The sequence below is a fragment of the Dermacentor silvarum genome, chromosome 10, assembly GCF_013339745.2.
Source record: "Dermacentor silvarum isolate Dsil-2018 chromosome 10, BIME_Dsil_1.4, whole genome shotgun sequence".
Classification (NCBI taxonomy): Eukaryota; Metazoa; Arthropoda; class Arachnida; order Ixodida; family Ixodidae; genus Dermacentor; species Dermacentor silvarum.
Window position 1 is genome coordinate 67,443,009 of NC_051163.1, and position 19,044 is coordinate 67,462,052.

Genomic DNA, 19,044 nt, shown 5'->3' on the forward strand with positions numbered 1-19,044 from the left:
CCAGTGAAGATGTTTAGGCTGCATACATTGGCTGCGTATACATGGGCTCCACACATTACGAAATCATACATTTTTGATAGGCACGAAACTATGCCGACACAAGCACCGCACCTCCCACGCATCTTCCGTAACCGCTGCTGCAGCCGCGCCGGCACACCCGCCGCGCGTGGCGTTATAACCCCAGAAGCGCAGGCCACGTGCACAGACGCCATGGCCACACGCATTCCCCCTCTCATTATTCGTCAAACGGGATTTAAAACAAACACAGTGCTTGAAGGCCAACTTGCTACACTAAGTGCACTTATATATAGTGTTTCTCTTACAACACGGAATTTATGTGGTTGTATTTGGACCCAAGATATTAAACTTATTTTTGGAAGTTGGCGGAGTGCTTGAAGCCTGCTTTACCTCCGCCGCGGGTGGGCCCAGGCATTCCTGTCCACGCGCCGGGATACGGACGTAAGCCGGCCAGGGTACCCTCCCCCCCCACTTGGAAAGCATGCGGGGGATGCATACGAGCGCTAGAGGTAGACAGTTTCACTGTAAAAAACCTTGGCGCTAATGAATTTAACAGCTGTATACTTCGCATTCGTAGTACAGCGCACATGCTCGTTTAACTGGGCATTCGTGTTGCGTGCTTCGAGAGCATCGTTGCTGGCGAGGGAGGCGTTATCTGACTTCATACTGTGTTATTGACTGTACGCATGGAAGAGCGCAAGGGTTTTGTGTGACGCTTTTCTTAATTTTCTTTAAGGTTGTGTTATACTGCGCCAGCACGTGAACTCTCTCCCCGTTCCTTCGCTGTATGTAGCTCGCAGCATGCATCCATGATTTCGTTTATTTGTCGTTCGTGTCACGTGGGGCAACATCACGGGAACTTGCCAATTTCAAGCAGAAACACTTTTGAGATATGCTCGTCATTTCGATAGCGAGAGCTGTAATTCCACCTATAAATACCTTGCACTTCTGCTTCCTTCTCTAGCGAAATTGTGGCGTATGCTGAACTGACGGGGTCATATTTTTCGCATTCGCAGAAACGAAATTCAAGAATGCAGTTATCACAGTTATTATTGCAGTTCTGCAGAATGCAGTTATTATGATCGAGCTGGCGGAAACGACGATAAAACGCCTATGCTATTGAAAATGTTTGCCACTGAAGGGAACTTGTAATTTTGTTCGTATTGTCAGAAATATCAATTTCACTGTATCAATAGGAATTAAACAAGGTATCTCGCTCTAATTTAACCAAGTGTTCAAAGCAACACTGTTTATCAAGTCAGGGTATTCTTCGCCGCGTCTCCTGTTAGTATTTTGTCAATGAATTGTTGTGCCTTTCATACGCGTTGCTCTCTTTCATCGTGCTTGGTCTGCAAGAGCTGAAATCTTACCGTATTGTAGCCTGTTTCACAAGATTAAGAACTCTGGCTTCAAGTTTCTTTTCCATTTGGTTTACCACCTTCCTGAGCACTGCTTGGGATGAACTCAAGTGAAGGAACAAGATCAACACTAATACCACTGGGTCGTAAAGAAGTGATAAACCCTGAGCATCGAATCATAGAAGTCGACAGGGCCACTTTGGTACGATATTTTTTTCTACCTCAAGCATCTTTCTTCAAGTGTCAAGACTAAAATGAATTGTGGCCTAGTGAGAGTGGCACTGCGCAAACATTTTCATGTCCCAGAAACTATATTCTGTGTACATTTTCTGCACCGCAGCTCAAACATCCTGTCATCCTGCAGCGTATTCACAAATATCGAAACTGTAGCCTCAAATGCCTGTCTTTTCAATCAACACTGCCAGACCCTTGTTTTGTGCAATAAACCAGTAACTTTCTATGCTCTCACTATGCTTTCACTATGCTCTCACTCAGCAGCATTTCTGTTAATGCAAACGTCCATTGTCAGTATCTCATAATAAGGTGTTTGTTCATGCTTTCACTGCAGTTAGCATGTAGGGATCATATACAAAAACTTGCTGTGATATGTTGCTCTTGTGTATACTGTAGTATACTGTAGAAAAAATGTAAAATTACTGCCAAGAATGAACAATAATCTAAGGCAATTTGGTATTTCATGGTTCAGGTTTATTTGTAGACAAATTATACATAATTTTATATGAATACTCGGACATAGTTTCCCAATCAGAGGTATTGGCATTGGTTGGTGCACTGTAGCCCAGCATCAAAGAATTGCACTTACTCGTTATATTTTCTGTCATTTCCCTCGTGAATTTGTTTACACTGCTTCCTGCATGTGCATGTGTCATGTGTCTTAGAGTGCAAACGGGGCACTCTAATAATGATGAATAAAAATTCAGCACGTTCACTTTATTGAAAAGCACAGTTCGACAATTTACAGAAGCACTGATTAAATATTTGTAAATATGACGGCATGTCGTCATGGCGCCGCGCAATGAAATTAGAAAAGCCTGTATTTTTTACGGCCAATTGCTCTAAATATGACGGCGTGTCTATGCGGTGCCATGAAACGAAATTACAGCCGTCTGTATATTTTACGGGAAATTCCTGTAAATGTGGCGGCGCGCTATTGCAGTGCTGCGGAATGAAATTAGGGACGCCTATACGTTTTACGGGAAATAGTTAGTAGCCTATGCTGCCGGCAAAAATTCCAGTAAAAACAACGGCGCATTCTTTACGTATGACTATAGCGTTCTACTGCTATATGCACACGGGCTTGATTCTCGTCTGTGACGGCTCCATTCCGATCGGATCGGGATTCAAAGTGCGTTTTAGGAATAGAGAGAAGTCAAGTGCGTGGGGAATGTGTGTGTACGAGCAAGGCATTTATTTGACACGTTTGCAGAACAGGTTGAAGGATTTGGTGTCCCTAGCTAGTGGTATACCAGTGGGTGGACAGTGGGGCTAGTTCAGGTATTGGCAATAAACGTCGCCATCACACTGGTAGCCAAAGGAAAATTCAGTCACTTTTGCATATGTGACTCTATCTTTTCAGCCTATGATGCAAGAAATTATGCAATTATGTGTAGAAATAAAATGTGTTTGGGCTGTTTTCTTTTTCTCATGGTATATCTTCGCTTCACTTGTTGCGCCAACGGCCGGCGCTATCTCTCTTATCGCTTCGGCTTCCATTCCATTCGCCTGCTCCTGGCGCTCTCTGCACACGTGCACGCCTTTGCCTTCTACTGTGCGCTTCGACATTTTTGTTCCTGTATCGACCAGTGCTCCAGCGATGTATAAAAAACAAAAGAACGGCCACAAGACGTTCTGCGCGGCTCTGTGATGGACCAACACGGGAAGGGACAGCAGGTCCCATTTTTTGTAGCGTTAGCTACACTGGCCTAGCCAAGCCCGTTTCGCGCGGCACAACAAGAGCCGTGCTGCGCATGCGCAAGGATCAGTGATGTCACACGGCTTGCGCACCGGAGCCGGCACCTCTCGCGCACTCCGCGGCCGCCGCGCGCGACTCACCGCCGCCGGTCTGCGCATTCCAGAGGAGTGACGTCGTAGCCGTGGTAGACGCACTGGCGCCGGCGCTCGCTCGCTGTGCAGTCGCCGTCTGACACTGCGCTGGAGCCGCTGCGCTTCTGACTGGCGTTTGCCAGTGTGGTATAGCCATGGAGAAGGAGAGCGCAAATGCTGCTCAACAGCGCAGAAGAACGGAGAAGCTTGACTCATCGGATCCCGAAGTAGTTGCCTGGCAATTAGCGGTTGAGCGTAGGAGACAACCAGGAAAGCTAAGAATAATCAGCTGAACCTTTGCTAACGCTACGTATATCCTGGCATAGCCGAGCTAAGCCACTGCAACTTTTTTCCGCTTCCAAGAGAATGAAAGGTAAGCACGCTTTTTATGCAGTCGTTATGTAGCGAATATCCGCTAACCATATCGATACAGCCATAAGTCGAAAGGAAGGGTAATCCTATGGTGTACATTTTCTCTGTGGTGTGTAAATATGTTGAAGCTACCTATCGACGGCAGCTCCTGAGACGAGTGAGTGCTAGCTGACCCGTTGGCGGAAATTGCATTTGATTATATCTCGGTGACTGCTGTTCGCTTTATGGAACAAAAACTTATAATTGATCTTTGCTGAAGACGCTTGAAATCTTGCTGCTTGCATGAACTAGGGGGTTATGTTAGAGAGCATTGTGCTTGACTGTTCTTGGTTAGACGTAGCACCCGCCGTGGTTGCTCAGTGGCTATGGTGTTGGGCTGCTGAGCACGAGGTCGCGGGATCGAATCGCGGCCACGGCGGCCGCATCTCGATGGGGGCGAAGTGCGAAAACACCCATGTGCTTAGATTTAGGTACCCGTTAAAGAACCCCAGGTGGTCCAAGTTTCCGGAGTCCCCCACCACGGCGTCCCTCATAAACGGATCGGGGTTTTGGCATGTAAAACCCCATAATTAAATTTTTTAGAGATTTCAAGTCACCTAGAGCTTCACAGGGTGCGGAAACCATCTTAAGGAGCGCTGCGCTAGTGCAGCCAGCACTGCAAGCGCTGTTTTCTTCGCGTTGTCTGCTACGGCGCCTGGTGCATTTTACTTGCCGCAGCGAAATGTTGCGTGTCACAAAAAAAGAATAAAAAACGAAAAAAAAACGCCTGCTTGTCTGTTCTTTATCGAATATTTATCTGCGGTGTGCGATGTTCGCAGTTGTTAACTGAGAACTAAGCAGACGAGTAGGTATTGTTCAGAACGAGCGAATTTGCGTCCGTGTCAAGTCGCGCTGGCGCGCAATAAGTGCGAAGGTGCTTACGTCGGCCCTTAGCTAGCCACGCACAGTAATATATTGCTCCCCCTGTGCAAAACAAATTCTTCAAGAGTAAATGCTCATAGACGGTTCACCAGTGGCTTACAACTTTTGGAAGGTCGTCTTCGAGTAATAGACATTCTGCAGAACAAGGAAGTCTAGAATTATACAAAAATATTGAACTAACTAATCCGTCAGTTCCTTATTGACAAGTGATTAAGAAATTCAGGGATCATGATATCTTAGCTGTGATAAACTGATCAGTGTTTTCAGACAGCTGCTAAAAAAGCAGTAATAACAAACCTGTTACTTCAATATAATAGTAGGTAAAATAAGAATTTGGATTCCTGAATGTTTGTACCATATTTTTACCATAAATCCCACAACAAGATATAATATTAGTTTACGTACAGGAATGCACTGTTTTGCGGAAAGAGTGCTGACATTTGCTCCTGCAACTGCGTTGTGTGTAAGCTTAAACTTATTACTTCCATTTTTTGTTCACACCACAGCTTCAGCACGGACAATCCACCTCATTTGTGGTTTGGGTATGCGAAATGTGCTGTCGTCAGCCTTTCAACCGGTCTTGCTAATGATATTTTTTTGCATGAGTAATTGCAGATAACTGTTGTGACAAACGATTTGCGTTGGTATACGATCGCCTCATGCAAAGTACAAAAAAAATTACTTTTGCCATTCAGAAATTGTAAGAAGCTTTATGTGTATGCGCCTACAGAATGTGCAGTTTGTACTGTAGATGCGAGATACTCAGGTCTGCAATATTCTTTTGTGTATTGTATCTCTTGATGTACAAAGGTTGCTAATAAGATTGCAAAACGAAGCACATTTCACTGCCTGTTATTAATGTCCTGCTGAAACGCAGTAGCCACGGGTTCTGGCATGCTGGCTCACGTGTCATAACGGAATAGGGTAAAATTTTGGCAAACACACATGCGCTGCTGGTCTTTATTCAATAAATGAACAACACACGCAAAAGGAAATGGTCATTAGAAAAAAAAACGAGGCTGAAAATGACATCTGTTAGAATAATATAGACTGTAGCAGCAAACGGAAATCGTGCTAGTTGCCTCTTGCGTCTGCCGAGAAAATCGTACACTCGTTGAGCGCATTGCAGACAAGCGGGATGGCCGTCTGCCCCTCAAGCATCAGCAATACCGTTGTCATAACAGCAGGCTTATTGTCTTTTTCCATTTTTTTTTCAGAAGCATGGGCTATCAAGCACCAGAGAAGAAACTGGTGCTCGTGACGCAATTCCTGTTTACCTGGGTGTTATACCAGCTGAAATAGTTGTGGTGGTACTTTCAGCAAACTTTCATTCATTTTTCAGATCATAATCACAAAATTTTCAAGAAATTTAACAGTACTCTGGTGCCATGACTTAACGGTATGAACGAATGATGGTAGTAAAATTTGCGCTGCAGGATGTAGTATACCTGACACCGAGAAAATTAATGCATATGGTGGTGTAGTTTTTCTGTAAGAACAATAAAAATGACTATGAGAGCCAACATTGCCGTTTTTCCATTGTACATTCACAAGTCTCCTCGGCCTAACGCAAGGCTGCCAATCAGCAGTATTTTGACATGTAAATAATTAGGCAGGTTGCAGGAAAAGGGACAGTTTCAGGGCAGTGCATTCAGTCAGTCAGCCAACAGGTAGCAATGTCTTAGTACTCGGTGTATCACAGCACAAGTTGGTGCACTTTCTAAATGAATTTTGGTTGTAAATTAGTTCTAGAAGAGAAGACCCATCATTGCATTAAGAAAGCTTTCTGTCTTACCTGTGGTGATTTCAGCAAAAGAAAAAACAGGTGACTTCCTGGTTGAACCGTAATGTATCCTGATTTCGCCTCGACACCAGCTTTTGTCTTAAAAAAGTCGACATCTTTTGGAGTACTGTTTTTCAAAAGCTCCGCTAGGGGCACCGGTGGTTTCGCACTGCGAAAAAAAAGGCAAATAATATTGCAGGTATTTCGGCTTTGAACAGTGAACACATTCATTTAAACTTATGCATAGTGTATACCAATATCGTAACCCAGCACCATTATTAGCATCAACATTAGTCCTCCGCGTGACGGATGGCGGTGCTGTTGCTGTCATGGGCATGTGTATGCGCAAGTCAGAATTTGCGGCTTTCCTACTGTTCTTTCCACCATGATTGCTCATTGGCTGATTTTCTCTCCACGCATTCGACTATTATTAATTGACAGCTCCACTGGCACCCTTCTTCTTGAGCAGCCTATTCTTTCGAAATCTCGTGTGGCAAATCTCAGCCGCTTACGCCCCACCCGCATCGCCCAATTAACGCCCACATCACTAGTAATATATACCGAGCTATCGTCTTCCCCACCCGTTCTTAATGAAGAGTACCCTCCTCTGCCTAGAATTCTACAGAAGAATAACATCACCATACCTCACGCTGTCTATCACGGCCAACCGGACTTGCATCTTTGCCGTTAATTACAGTTTGACCAAACAAATTCCGCCGCAATAAATTTTCGAATTTCTTCACATTTAGACGACGATCATCCTTCCCGAACTTCACATTTAGATGACGATCACGTGGCAGGTATTTACAACTATGTTATGGGCCTACTCCTCTGGTCGCTTTGATGTTCGCTGGTGTTCGCCGCCGTCTTCGCTGTAAAGAAAAAAAGTATGCAAAAACTCCCCTGGAGTTCTCTAAGCATGCGTAAGCATAGCCCCAAATTACAATTGCCCCCCCCCCCCCCAACTTTCAAGTTGGCCCGTCCTCGCATTTGCGTTGGCCCGTCCCCAAATTTCAATCTCGCCCAATCCCAATATTTAGGTTTTCCCACCCCCAAATTTGAAGGTGGCCCACATTGCTGCACACGACAGACATTCTCTAGCAAAGCATAGATGGTGCGCGCTTTGGTGAAACCTCCGTGTTCGCTGCCGTGGGGTGGTGCGGTTACCTGTTGTATACACATGGATTTGGGACTGTTGCTATTCAATGGCTGGTTCATGGTGCGTAGACTAATAAAGAATGAAGAAATGTTCACGCTGTGATTTGCGCACCTTAGTTGTCTTGTATGTGTGCTGTTTGCTAACAATAAACTTCAGTTCCAAGTTAGCACTTGCCTTCCCTTGTTCTTCTGAGATGATTTGCGTGGAGTGGACATATGTCGGGGCATCGTGGTCGGTGAAATGAACAAGCGGACGACGAAGACGATAACGTGCCAAGACGAGCGGCTACGGTGTATGGATGCCATGTGCACGTGTCCAGCGCAGAGAAAAAAGAAAGGCAGAAGGGCACGTGAGAGTTAGCTGGGAAACAGCGAGTGTGGCAGACGTGGTGGGACCGTCAAGAAGGAGCGGGAGTAGCGGCCTGCCGAGTTCCTGGCCAAAGGTTGCTGAAGGCTCCCACCTGTTCACACGCGCATCATCAAGCTCGGTTGGCGAACGTCGCAAGGGCGTCCAGCCATTGTCTCCTCCATCAAGCCCGACGCACTACAACACCGTCGACTTCGGCTGCTTCATCAGGAGTGCGTCAGCGTTGAAGCTCGCTGCCAGGGAAATATCTGCACTTTGAATCGGCCCCTCCCCTTGGACATAAACGATCTGTTGCCTCGACATTGTTCACCCGTGCATTCCGATTGTGCTCGACTACTGACGCACGCAGAGCTGAGCTGATGAGAGTTACGCAGGACTTGTTCAGGAATGGCTACCCCGGCCAATTTATAAAGACTGAAGAAAAGCGTGCAGCTGAAGCCCCTGTCAGGCCAATGAGAACAAAAAAACGCGCGTCTCTCTACTTTGCACGAGACGTGAGCGAGTCACTGTCAAGAATTTTCTAAGATTACGAAGTAGAAATCTGCCACGTCCCTTCAAGAAAGCTAAAACAACTCATCCGAGTCAAAGACCGCCTGGAAAAAGAAAAATATCCCGGCGTCGTCTACAAAATTTCTTGCCAGGACTGCCAGGCGTGTTGCGTAGGCGAGACGGGGAACTTTAAAAGAAGGCTACAGCAGCACCGCAATGATTTAGGCAAATGACACACGGTTTCCACCGCCGTAGCAGAGCAACATGAAAAGACGGGACACAGTATTAACTGGCATCTTACTAAAACGTCGTGTTATGCATTGAAGCACGAAAGCAACTGGAACGCTGATGCATTTCTTCGCAAAGTTCGGGAATTAATATCTCGAAACTGGTGTGATCCTGAGTATTCGTTCCAAGTGGATCCGTTTGCGAACTCCCGACTAGAATTTTAATTGTAATATGGACTATAGGGAATTAGTTAAACACTAAATTAGTGAATTTTTAATTAGTCGATTAGGCATTGAATTTTTTTGCAAGTAATGTCCACCTCTTCGAGTACACCAGCTCATGAAATAGAATTGTGATATCTGCCAGAGGCAACCTTTCAAAATTTTTGAATGTGTTCGCTGAAACGCCGGTATTTTGCCAATTATCAACAACCTCTCTTTCCTATTAATTTGTGTTTTATAAGTGTGCTCATGTTCCTTCGTTTGAGATTGAAACTGGACGTGACTCATTGCGCTGTCGCGCCAAGTTTATCATCGTCATCGTCGCCATGCTGTTATCTTCGCCGTTGTCATCGCCACGCCATCATCATCATCATCATCAGCCTATATTTTATGTCCACTGCAGGACGAAGGCCTCTCCCTGCGATCTCCAATTACCCCTGTCTTGCGCTAGCGTATTTCAACTTGCGCCTGCAAGTTTCCTAACTTCATCACCCCACCTGGTTTTCTGCCGACCTCGACTGCGCCTCCCTTCTCTTGGTATCCATTCTGTAACCCTAATGGTCCATCGGTTATCCATCCTACGCATTACATGGCCTTCCAGCATCATTTTTTCCTCTTAATGTCAACTAGAATATCGGCTATCCCCGTTTGTTCTTTGATCCACACCGCTCTCTTCCTGTCTCTTAACGTTAGGCAGCATTTATCGTTCTGTCGCTCATTGTGCGGTCCCTAACTTGTTCTCGAGCTTCTTTGTGTCTGCCCCATATGTTAGCACCGGTAGAATGCAATGATTGTACACTTTTCTTTTCAACGACAGTGGTAAGCTCCTAGTCTGGATTTGGCAATGCCTGCCGTATGCACTCCAACCCAATTTTATTCTTCTGTGAATTTCCTTCTCATAATCAGGGTCCCCTGTGAGTAATTGACTTAGATAAACGTACTCCTTTACAGACTCTGGAGGCTGACTGGCAATCCTGAATTCTTGTTCCATTGCCAGGCTATTGAACATTATCTTTGTATTCTGCGTGTTCATCTTCAACCCAATTCTTACACTTTCTCGATTAAGGTCCTCAATCATTTGCTGCAATTCGTCTCCATTTTTGCTGAATAAGACAATGTCATCTGCAAACCGAAGGTTGCTGAGATATTCGCTCGGTGATCCTCACTCCTAAGCCTTCCCAGTCTAAGAGCTTGAATACCTCTTCTAAGCATGCAGTGAATAGCATTGGAGAGATTGTGTCTCCTTGCCTGACCCCTTTCTTGATAGGTAACTTTCTACTTTTCTTGTGGAGAACCAAGGTACCTGTGGAATCTTTGTAGATATTTGATAAGATATTCATGTATGCCTCCTGTACTCCTTCATTACGCAATGCCTATATGATTGCTGGTATCTCTACCGAATCAAATGCCTTTTCATAATCTATGAAAGCCATATAGAGAGGTTGATTGTACTCCGCAGATTTCTAGATTACCTGATTGATGACATAGATATGACCCATCGTAGGATATCCCTTCCTGAAGCCAGCCTGTTCTCTTGGTTGGCTGAAGTCAAGTGTTGCCCTTATTCTATTGGAAATTATCTTGGTGAATATCTTATACAATACTGAAAGCAAGCGAATGGGTCTATAATTCTTCAATTCCTTAACGTATCTCTTCTTATAGATTAGTATAATGGTGGCGTTCTTCCAGCTCTCTGGTACACTTGAAGTTGTGAGGCATTGCGTCTAAAGGGCTGCAAGCTTTTCAAGCATGATATCTCCTCCAACTTTGATAAAATCTACTGTTATTCCATCTTATCCAGCAGCTTTTCCCCTGGTCATGTCTTTCAAGGCCCTTCTAACTTCATCGCTAATTATAGAAGGAGCCTCTGTATCCGGTTCATCACTATTTCGAATGAAAGTAGCTTCGCTGTTTTGGGCACTGTACAGGTCAGTATAGAATTCTTCCGCTGCTTTTACTATGTCATCGAAATTGCTGATGATATTACCATGCTAATCTTTCAGTGCATACATCTTGCCTTGTCCTATGCCAAGCTTTCTTCTTACTGATTTAATGCTGCGTCCATATTTTACGGCTTTCTCAATCTTTCCGACGTTATAATTTCGAATATCCCTTACTTTCTTCTTGTTGATCAGTTCTGACAGTTCAGCGAATTCTATATGATCTCTTGAGTAGGACACTTTCATATTTTGTCGTTCTTTTATAAGCTCCTTTGTTTCTTGGGAGAGCATACCTACTGGTTGCCTTGGTGCCTTACCTCCCGCTTCAATTGCTGCTTCTGAGATCAACCTAGTTACGGTTTCATTCATTACCTCTATGTTGTCTTTATCTTCCTTTCCTAAAGCTGCATATTTGTTTGCAAGCACCAGCCTGAATTGGTCTGCTTTTACCCTTACTGCCTCTAGGTTGGCCGGTTTCCTCTCGACTAATTTCACTCTTTCTCTCTTCAAATTGAGAGAAATCCTAGACCTCACTAACCTATGGTCACTGCACTTAACCTTACCTAACACTTCTACATCCTGCACTTTGCTTGGATCGGCAGAGAGTATGAAATCTATTTCATTCCTTGTTTCTCCATTAGGGCTTTTCCAGGTCCACTTCCTGCTGCTGCGCTTCCTGAAGAAAGTATTCATTATTCGGAGCCTATTCCTTTCCGCGAATTCTACTAACATCTCTCCTCTTGCATTCCATTGCGACTATGGCATGGCCAATGCAAAACGCCATGCAATAGTCGTAGTTTTTATGTCGTGGCCATTATATCATTATCATGCTATCATAAACGTCGTCGTCGTTGATGTTTCATTGTTAGAGACCGGCTGTTTACTGACTAGAAATGCTGCTTTATGCGCCTATAGCAGGCACTAAAGCTGTCGATAAAGGCATAGATATGCACCAAATACTGTGCTTTAGGCACCATGTATACTCAATCAATAACAACTTCCGGTGTGCATCTGAGGATAAATTATGATTTTCTAAGGAAAACAGTTCACTCAACCCCTGTTTTGTGAAATTCAGCGCCCATGTTCGAAAAACAACTCTTACGCTGGAATTCCTAAGAATAAATTCCTAATAAACGTACCATTCATCTTTGATATCATATCGAACGCGATTGGCCAGTCGCAAAAAGCACTTATGGACGAAAAGCTTTGTGAATTCGGCCCCAGCTTATTTTGCAGATATAATAGAATAAGGCAAGTTACGAAGGTTACAAGATTTATCTGAAATTTAGTGTGAATACGCGCCATGAACAAAGTGGGGAAAGCAGTGAAAAACAAGAACCATCTCAAGATTTTCGGGTTACATTTAGCGTCTATTTATAACTGAGTATTGGTTTGCTTGCCTGCGAGAAAGGAACGCTCAGCATCCATCGAAATTAGCTGCACATATTGGCACTTCGGGACGTTCGACGATTCAGCGCCCTCAGGTGTTTCGGAATGTTCGCTGCTCAGAACATGTCAGTTCTTTCAGCAGCCAAAACCTGGGATTTTTTATCCGAGAAAGATTGAAATTTTGAGCTAAGTCTATCAGCAACAGGTCCATTGTTGATGATGGCGAACCATTCCTGGACGCCTAAAGTGAGCCCCACATTCCAGGTCAGAGCTGTGCCTGATCAGTAATGTTGCTCAACGATGTGAGCTAAAAAACATCCGCCTCCGTTCCACCTTGTGAAAGTGAATGTACAGCGGTGCTGGTGCCGACGTTAGACAACTACCACCGGCGGCAAATGACTTTAGACGACGTTACACAAACACCATCACCACAAGCGACGTATGTCAAGAGCGCACGCACGTGTGCGGGAGGGCTGCATATATCTTCATTCTTCTAGGCCATCCGCCAAGCGCGTGTGCCGTATTAAGTAAGGTGATGTTTAAAAGTAAATTGCGTTAGAAAATGCGTAATGTGTGACGTATACACAAGCCGCAGACATGATATTTGTGGATTTGTCACAGTCCCTGGTGAACGAGGCGCAGACGCCGGACCAAATTCCAAAGCCGCAGCTTCCGAAAATAATCCCACGAAAGCAAGGACAATTAAGAGTGGGCCCTCTGGTGCGCCAGCGAACGCCAGTTGCTGTCCAAAGACCGAGTCAGAGCCCAGAGTTGTCAAAACACAACAAAATATATTCTTCACACAAGGCAGTTACACACACACTTGCACACTTAGGCTAGACAACACAATACAAATCAGATGGGTATTAAGAACCACAAGAAAATAACGACAAGCACTATGAGTCCAACACGTAAAACACAAAATAAAAAGGAACACTAAGTGTCCAATCGTATTCACCAGTGTTGGTCTTGAAGTCAGACAATCTCGGCGTAACTCGGGGCAAATCTCCAAGAAAGAACTTCTTCCGGAAATGCAATTGAATTATGGGGTTTTACGTGCCAAAACCAGTCCTGATTATGAGGCACGCCGTAGTGGGGGACTCCGGAAATTTGGACCACCTGGGGTTCTTTAACGTGCACCTAAATGTAAGTACACGGGTGTTTTCGCATTTAGCCCCCATCGAAATGCGGCCGCCGTGGCCGGGATTCGATCCCGCGACCTCGTGCTCAGCAGCCCAACACCATAACCACTGAGCAACCACGGCGGGTTTCCGGAAATGCAGACGCTCGATGAACCCGTCGACTAGCTTGCCGGGGAATCTCCTTCCGCAGACGCTCGGTCTTCACGTTACATCACTTCACCGGTGCGGACTGAACTCTCGAACTCTGAATTCCTGAATTCCCCTAAACGATTCTCGCACGGCGGTTATATAGCTTCCACAGGCGTTCTCAAACATTCTTATCGGTGTCGTGATCTCTTAGCATGGCCAAAGCCTGGGGAAGCTTCGAGTCTTTTCTCATTCCTTCGGCCGTCGCTGTCGGAGCATTCTCGAGAGAGGGTGATGACTCATCCTGTTGGTGTATGCTCACGCGGCAGTAATGTCTGTCGACTCGCTGGGTGAGAAGGTGTCTCGGCACGCGCGTGTGCTCTCTCTCTGTCTCTCTCTCCGGATAGCGTCGCTTCATCGAGTCTCTTCCAGACGTTTCGGCGCCGTTGTGAGCGTTGTTTCTTGAGGCGTATGCGCTCTCCCCCTCTGTTGAAGTTGCCGCGGGGCCGGCGTGTTCTTTCGCTGGCTTGCGCGACACTCGGCGCGCGCTTGGATTACGCGCTCTTTTGTGACATGATTGTAATACGAATCTACGAGAAAACATAATTATGTTACGCGAAAACTGAAAGAGAATGCCCTTTTCCAGCTGACGTTAGAGGTCCACCCTTATTCTTGTAGGCCCTCAGCCTGACGCAAGTGCATTATTGAACTAATTGAGTTTCTCAAAGTAAAATGTGTCAGTAAATTTGGAAATCATCACTTGCACACAACCTACATACATGAGATCATCGAATTGCAATTCAGATATACGAGAAAACACAGCTATGTTGCGCGGATGCTCAAACACAACCCCTTTTCCAGCTTTTGTGGCAGTACTGCTGTGGGACAGTGTTTGCCATAATGTTGATTATGGTCGCAGCACACGCGGTGCTACAGATGCAATGAGCAGAGCGCCCATGCATCAAGGACGGATACATTGTGGGCACCGTCCGTCAAACCCGCACGCACATGTGCGGAAGTGCATGATACATCTCGTACTTATAGGCACTCCGCCTGGTGCAAGTGCGTTTTGAAATTGATTGAATTTCTCAAAGTAATCTGTGTCAGAAAATGCGTAAAGTACGACTTACACACAACCTACATACATGATGGCATCGGATTGCAATTCGACTATGCGAGAAAGCCTAATTCTGTTACCCGAAAACTCAGACTAAAGCCCATTTTCCAGCTGCCGGTTTTTGGGCGAGCACGCCACGAGAAATCCCGACCAACTAGAGGCTAATTAATACCTTCGCTTTAAGACGTGGAGGGAATGCACGAGTATGCTAAGACACCTTTAACTGTATCGGCACGTAGCGCAGTTTGAGCCTTTCTCACAACCACGCTCCCGTCGGCCGCAATGTTGTTAACAAAAGCCTTTACACCGGTTAGGTTTTTATGGTAATAATCGGCTGCCTTCAGCCATTTCCCGCCGCGGGTGATAACATTATAAACAAGATAAGGCTAGGACAAAACCCAAAAAAAAGCTCAGACATACCAATATGATCACCAGCATTGAAATAAGCATTTATATTCGCCCAATAAAACGGCCAGTGAAATGTTTCTAGATTAGACGCATTGTTCGGACTTACATGATAAATAGGTGCATTAACAGCGTACGGAAAAAGTAGGCAGAATGTCTAAAGTTCCGATCTCTAGCCATCGTCATATCACCACCACCGTCGTTAACCATAGGGCAGTCATCGTTATGTTCAGGATCACAATAATTTTTGCACCAACTTTGGAGCATTGGCAAAAGTCGAAAAACTACCCACTGTTACAGTAAATTTCTTCTGAGCCGGAGGAGTTGCTCAAGTCTGCTTTTTTGTCTTGTTCGTTATGAAATACTGGAGAAAGAATAGTTTTCAGCCAAAATAACACAGGCAATAAAAACACTAAGCATATCTTGATACCTTAAGTGATGTCCACACACGCAATTTCGCGTCTGTATACATGTCGGAGGCTCATATGACCAATAAGAGGCTTTACGAGCCAGTGCAATCAATGAATAGCTAGTGTAAATAAAAAGAATAGTATCTAAACGGAATACAGGGTGCCACAGAAACCAAGGCCTCTCACTCCTTCTGAATGTCCTCAAGAAGTGGAGTGACGCGTATGAAGTCATCTGTGGCGTTTATGGTCTCTATCAGAGAAACGGTATTCTACCATCCGACAACGAACGATTGCACAGGCGGTCGACCGAATTTCTATGCAAACTTTACCGAGGGCAGTCACGAAGGAAGAGCGTTTTCATCGCAGATAATGGAATAAATGATATCATGTTTACCTAGTGGCGTCCTGTGATAAAGAAGCATTCACTTTCAAAATAAGGATCAACCATGACAAGAGTACCGCCTTCACCATAATCGTTGCTTCAACTGCGTGTCCAATTGCCCTGACTTTCCCTAATGCTCGCGTTCACAGCTGTTGCTTTTTTAAGCTGAGGTGAAACCAGTATCCTCGAGAAATTTCTGTTTACGTCAACGCCTCCTGCTGTGCTGCTGACACCTTTGTTTCTTTCGTAGAGCAAAAGAAAAAAATCGCCTGTGATTACGGTATTCCCTAATGCGAAATTTATGAGCAGCTCTATACGTATATTCATTTCCCGATATATTTGTGTGCTGACAATTGGTCTCGTGCCGTGCGTTGCAAACGGAGCGAAGTGTGGCCCGACTGCCTCGCTAATCTGCAGATAGTGAGAGCCAGCGCGCGGGGGACGCGTGGGCGCGATTCACAGAAGCCGCCACCAACAGACCTCCCAAACGACGCGCGCTATTCCAGCGCCATCTCATAGTCATCGTCGCCACAGTACGCTCTTCTTCTCACGCTTTCCCCACACCGTCGTCCGCCTTCCGCCTCATGGTTCCGCTGTACCTTTCTCTTCACTTTCTTTGCCGCGCCTCTTCGCTCTCGCCACTTTTATTGCGATATCAATTAGACGGGCACTCCAAGCGCATTTCTACCATCGGCGTGGTCGTGGACGTCACTGTGAGTCTCCATATAAAGCCCAAACACGGTAACATCGTCACCGCGCGCTGTACGTTGACGTGCGAGTGAAAGCTTGCGAGGGTCAGCCGACGATCGCGGCGCAATCTCGCGCGAAGGAGAGAAGCGGATTTATTTTGTCGCGCGAGAGGCGCGCGCGGGGGGGGAGTAGGCGAGTGAGGGAGGCGTTCTACTCCGGTGGCGGCTGCTTACCGCCTGGTCACGCGGCCGGTGTATCTTGAACGCGATTTGCCACGTGTAAAAGTGGGCACACACGCGGGCCTCATTTTCAAAGCGATTTGCGATGTGGACAAAGTGCAACTAGTTCCAGTAGCTTCGTATGTGATGCGCTTTCGTCGTTTGGTTCGCGTTGAAACGAGAGACGGCACGTAGGTCATTTCGCTTGATGCTGCAGCCACGCCTCCTCACTCCAGCGTTCGGCTGCGAGTTTCCGCGGTCACCGAGCGAGATGTGTTTGTGATTACCTGTGCACGTGTGACACCATGCTCGTTAATTTAGTTCGTAAGTGAATGTTTATAAGTTTACATGGCCGATAAATCAACTATCCTTAGTTCGTATAGTTGTCTACTAATTTGCTGTCGCAATCGGTGGTTTGCCTTTCAGGCGAAACTGCGACCTTTATTTTCATCACCCGCTGCGCGCCGCGTTCGCTCTCATCTGTAGCTGTGATCGTTCGAGTGACCACGTCAACCCTTTCCGCAGTAACGGGCGCCTAGGAGCTGCGCTCTAAAAATTGTACTTCTGAACTTAGACATAAAGTTAAGGGTCAAGGCCTGCATAAAATGTAATTCTCGTACGTCACACAATCAAATTCTGTAATAGGAAAGACATGAACATATATTGAAGTTTGAGACTTTAAACACAGCTTTTGTATGTAAAGAAAGAGAGAGAAAAAAAAGGAAAGTCATGGAGGTTAAGCAAATGACAAATGTCCGGTTTACGAGCCTGCAAAGCAAAAGGGTAACAGACGGACGTGAAAAGTGGAAATTGAAAGGAGCACGAACAATTCATTGAATAGACATGGCGTTCCGGTTGGTTCGAAATGTGCCGATAAGGTCCATTAATGAGCGTTATATACGCAGACGTGATGCGCCTGTCTGCAACTAGAACATCATGAGCACGCGCAGCGCGTGTCAGAGTAGTGGCAGCCTAGACAATCTTTGCATACGATAGTGGAGGCCATTTCTCCTAACAGTCGCGCTTGCGGGCTTGTCTCAGACGTGCCCTGAACTTCCGCTGCGTGCGGCGTTCGAGATTCTTTTTCGCTGCAGCCGCAGCCTGTTTGGAAGACCGTCCGTGGTGCCGTTGACGATGGCTGACAATTTTGGTGACTTCTCTGTGGGTCTGATTTTTTCTGACTATTTCTTTAAGCGTAGTGAACTCATTCTTAATTCGAGGATAGTATTTGCAAGTGGGGTCATCAGAAATTCATGGCACTTCGTGCCCTTGAATTAGTTGCATGGCAGGTGTCTTTCGGGTGGTTCTCTGCGAGCCGGGCTCACACCAATGTACAGACGGCCTTCACGAGTCCACTACTCCGGCGATTGTGGTCCGGAAGTGGTTTCGGAATAAATGGGCGAGTTGTGTGTCGAAAAAGCCGACCTTAAAGTACTAGGGCACTCTCCCTTAAACATAAAGTTAACATGGCGCTTCTTTCCAGTGTGGTTAATGTATAATTTATCAACACCTTCGGTAACCGCCTTTCGGCTGAAACGGAGGCATGAAAAGGAACGCAATATAAACTACTTCCGTGAAATATATCCGATAGATTGAAGCAATCTCCATACTTGTCAATAGTTTCACATGAACCATGTGGTCCCACGCACGTAATTTGCAGTTTCTTGGTGAACACACTGTGTGTGAGATCTCGTAAATGCTATAACCACGATACAGCAAGCCAATCATTTTTAAAATGTCAGGTTTACATGTGTAGTGACATTACTTCATAGATTGTAGGCAACTGCATTTATAGTATGGCATAACTTAATGAACAATTTTGTGAAAAAATGGTCTGGGTTGTGTTAGTGAGGATAAACAAAATCGATACTTTTATCTGTACATCAAATATTACCCATTTCTCAAAATGCAAACACGGGCTCATTTGCACCTACAGCGCATACTTTGATGTCCGAAGAAGGGCCTAATTTAAGTGGTGTTACCGGGAATGGGCTTTGATCGCAGGATCCCCTCGTTTAATAGTTCTACGCATGGAGCACAATTATTTCATGCCATCACAGATAAGAAATAAAGGCGCACCATAAAACGGCACGAGAAATGTCAAAAAGCAATTGCGAAAAAAAGAAAGTGACTGCGAGATGCTCAAGCTTGTTTGCATTTTCATGTATTTCTTTCCTCTCGCACTTGCATTCTAGGAAGGTCAGATTTTCTCGCCACGTCGGTGTCAACTCCTTGCCAAATGCGTC

At 45.5% G+C, this 19,044-nt stretch overlaps 1 long non-coding RNA gene across 1 annotated transcript; it reads right to left on the minus strand.

Moving 5' to 3' along the window:
- Positions 1 to 6,548: 6,548 nt before the first annotated feature.
- Positions 6,549 to 16,028, minus strand: LOC125940936 (uncharacterized). Its single transcript, XR_007464093.1, has 3 exons — positions 15,903 to 16,028; positions 15,391 to 15,462; positions 6,549 to 6,685 (listed from the first exon to the last, which is right to left on the minus strand). It is a non-coding gene; the product is annotated as an uncharacterized LOC125940936 (long non-coding RNA).
- Between the last annotated feature and the right edge of the window lie 3,016 nt (positions 16,029 to 19,044).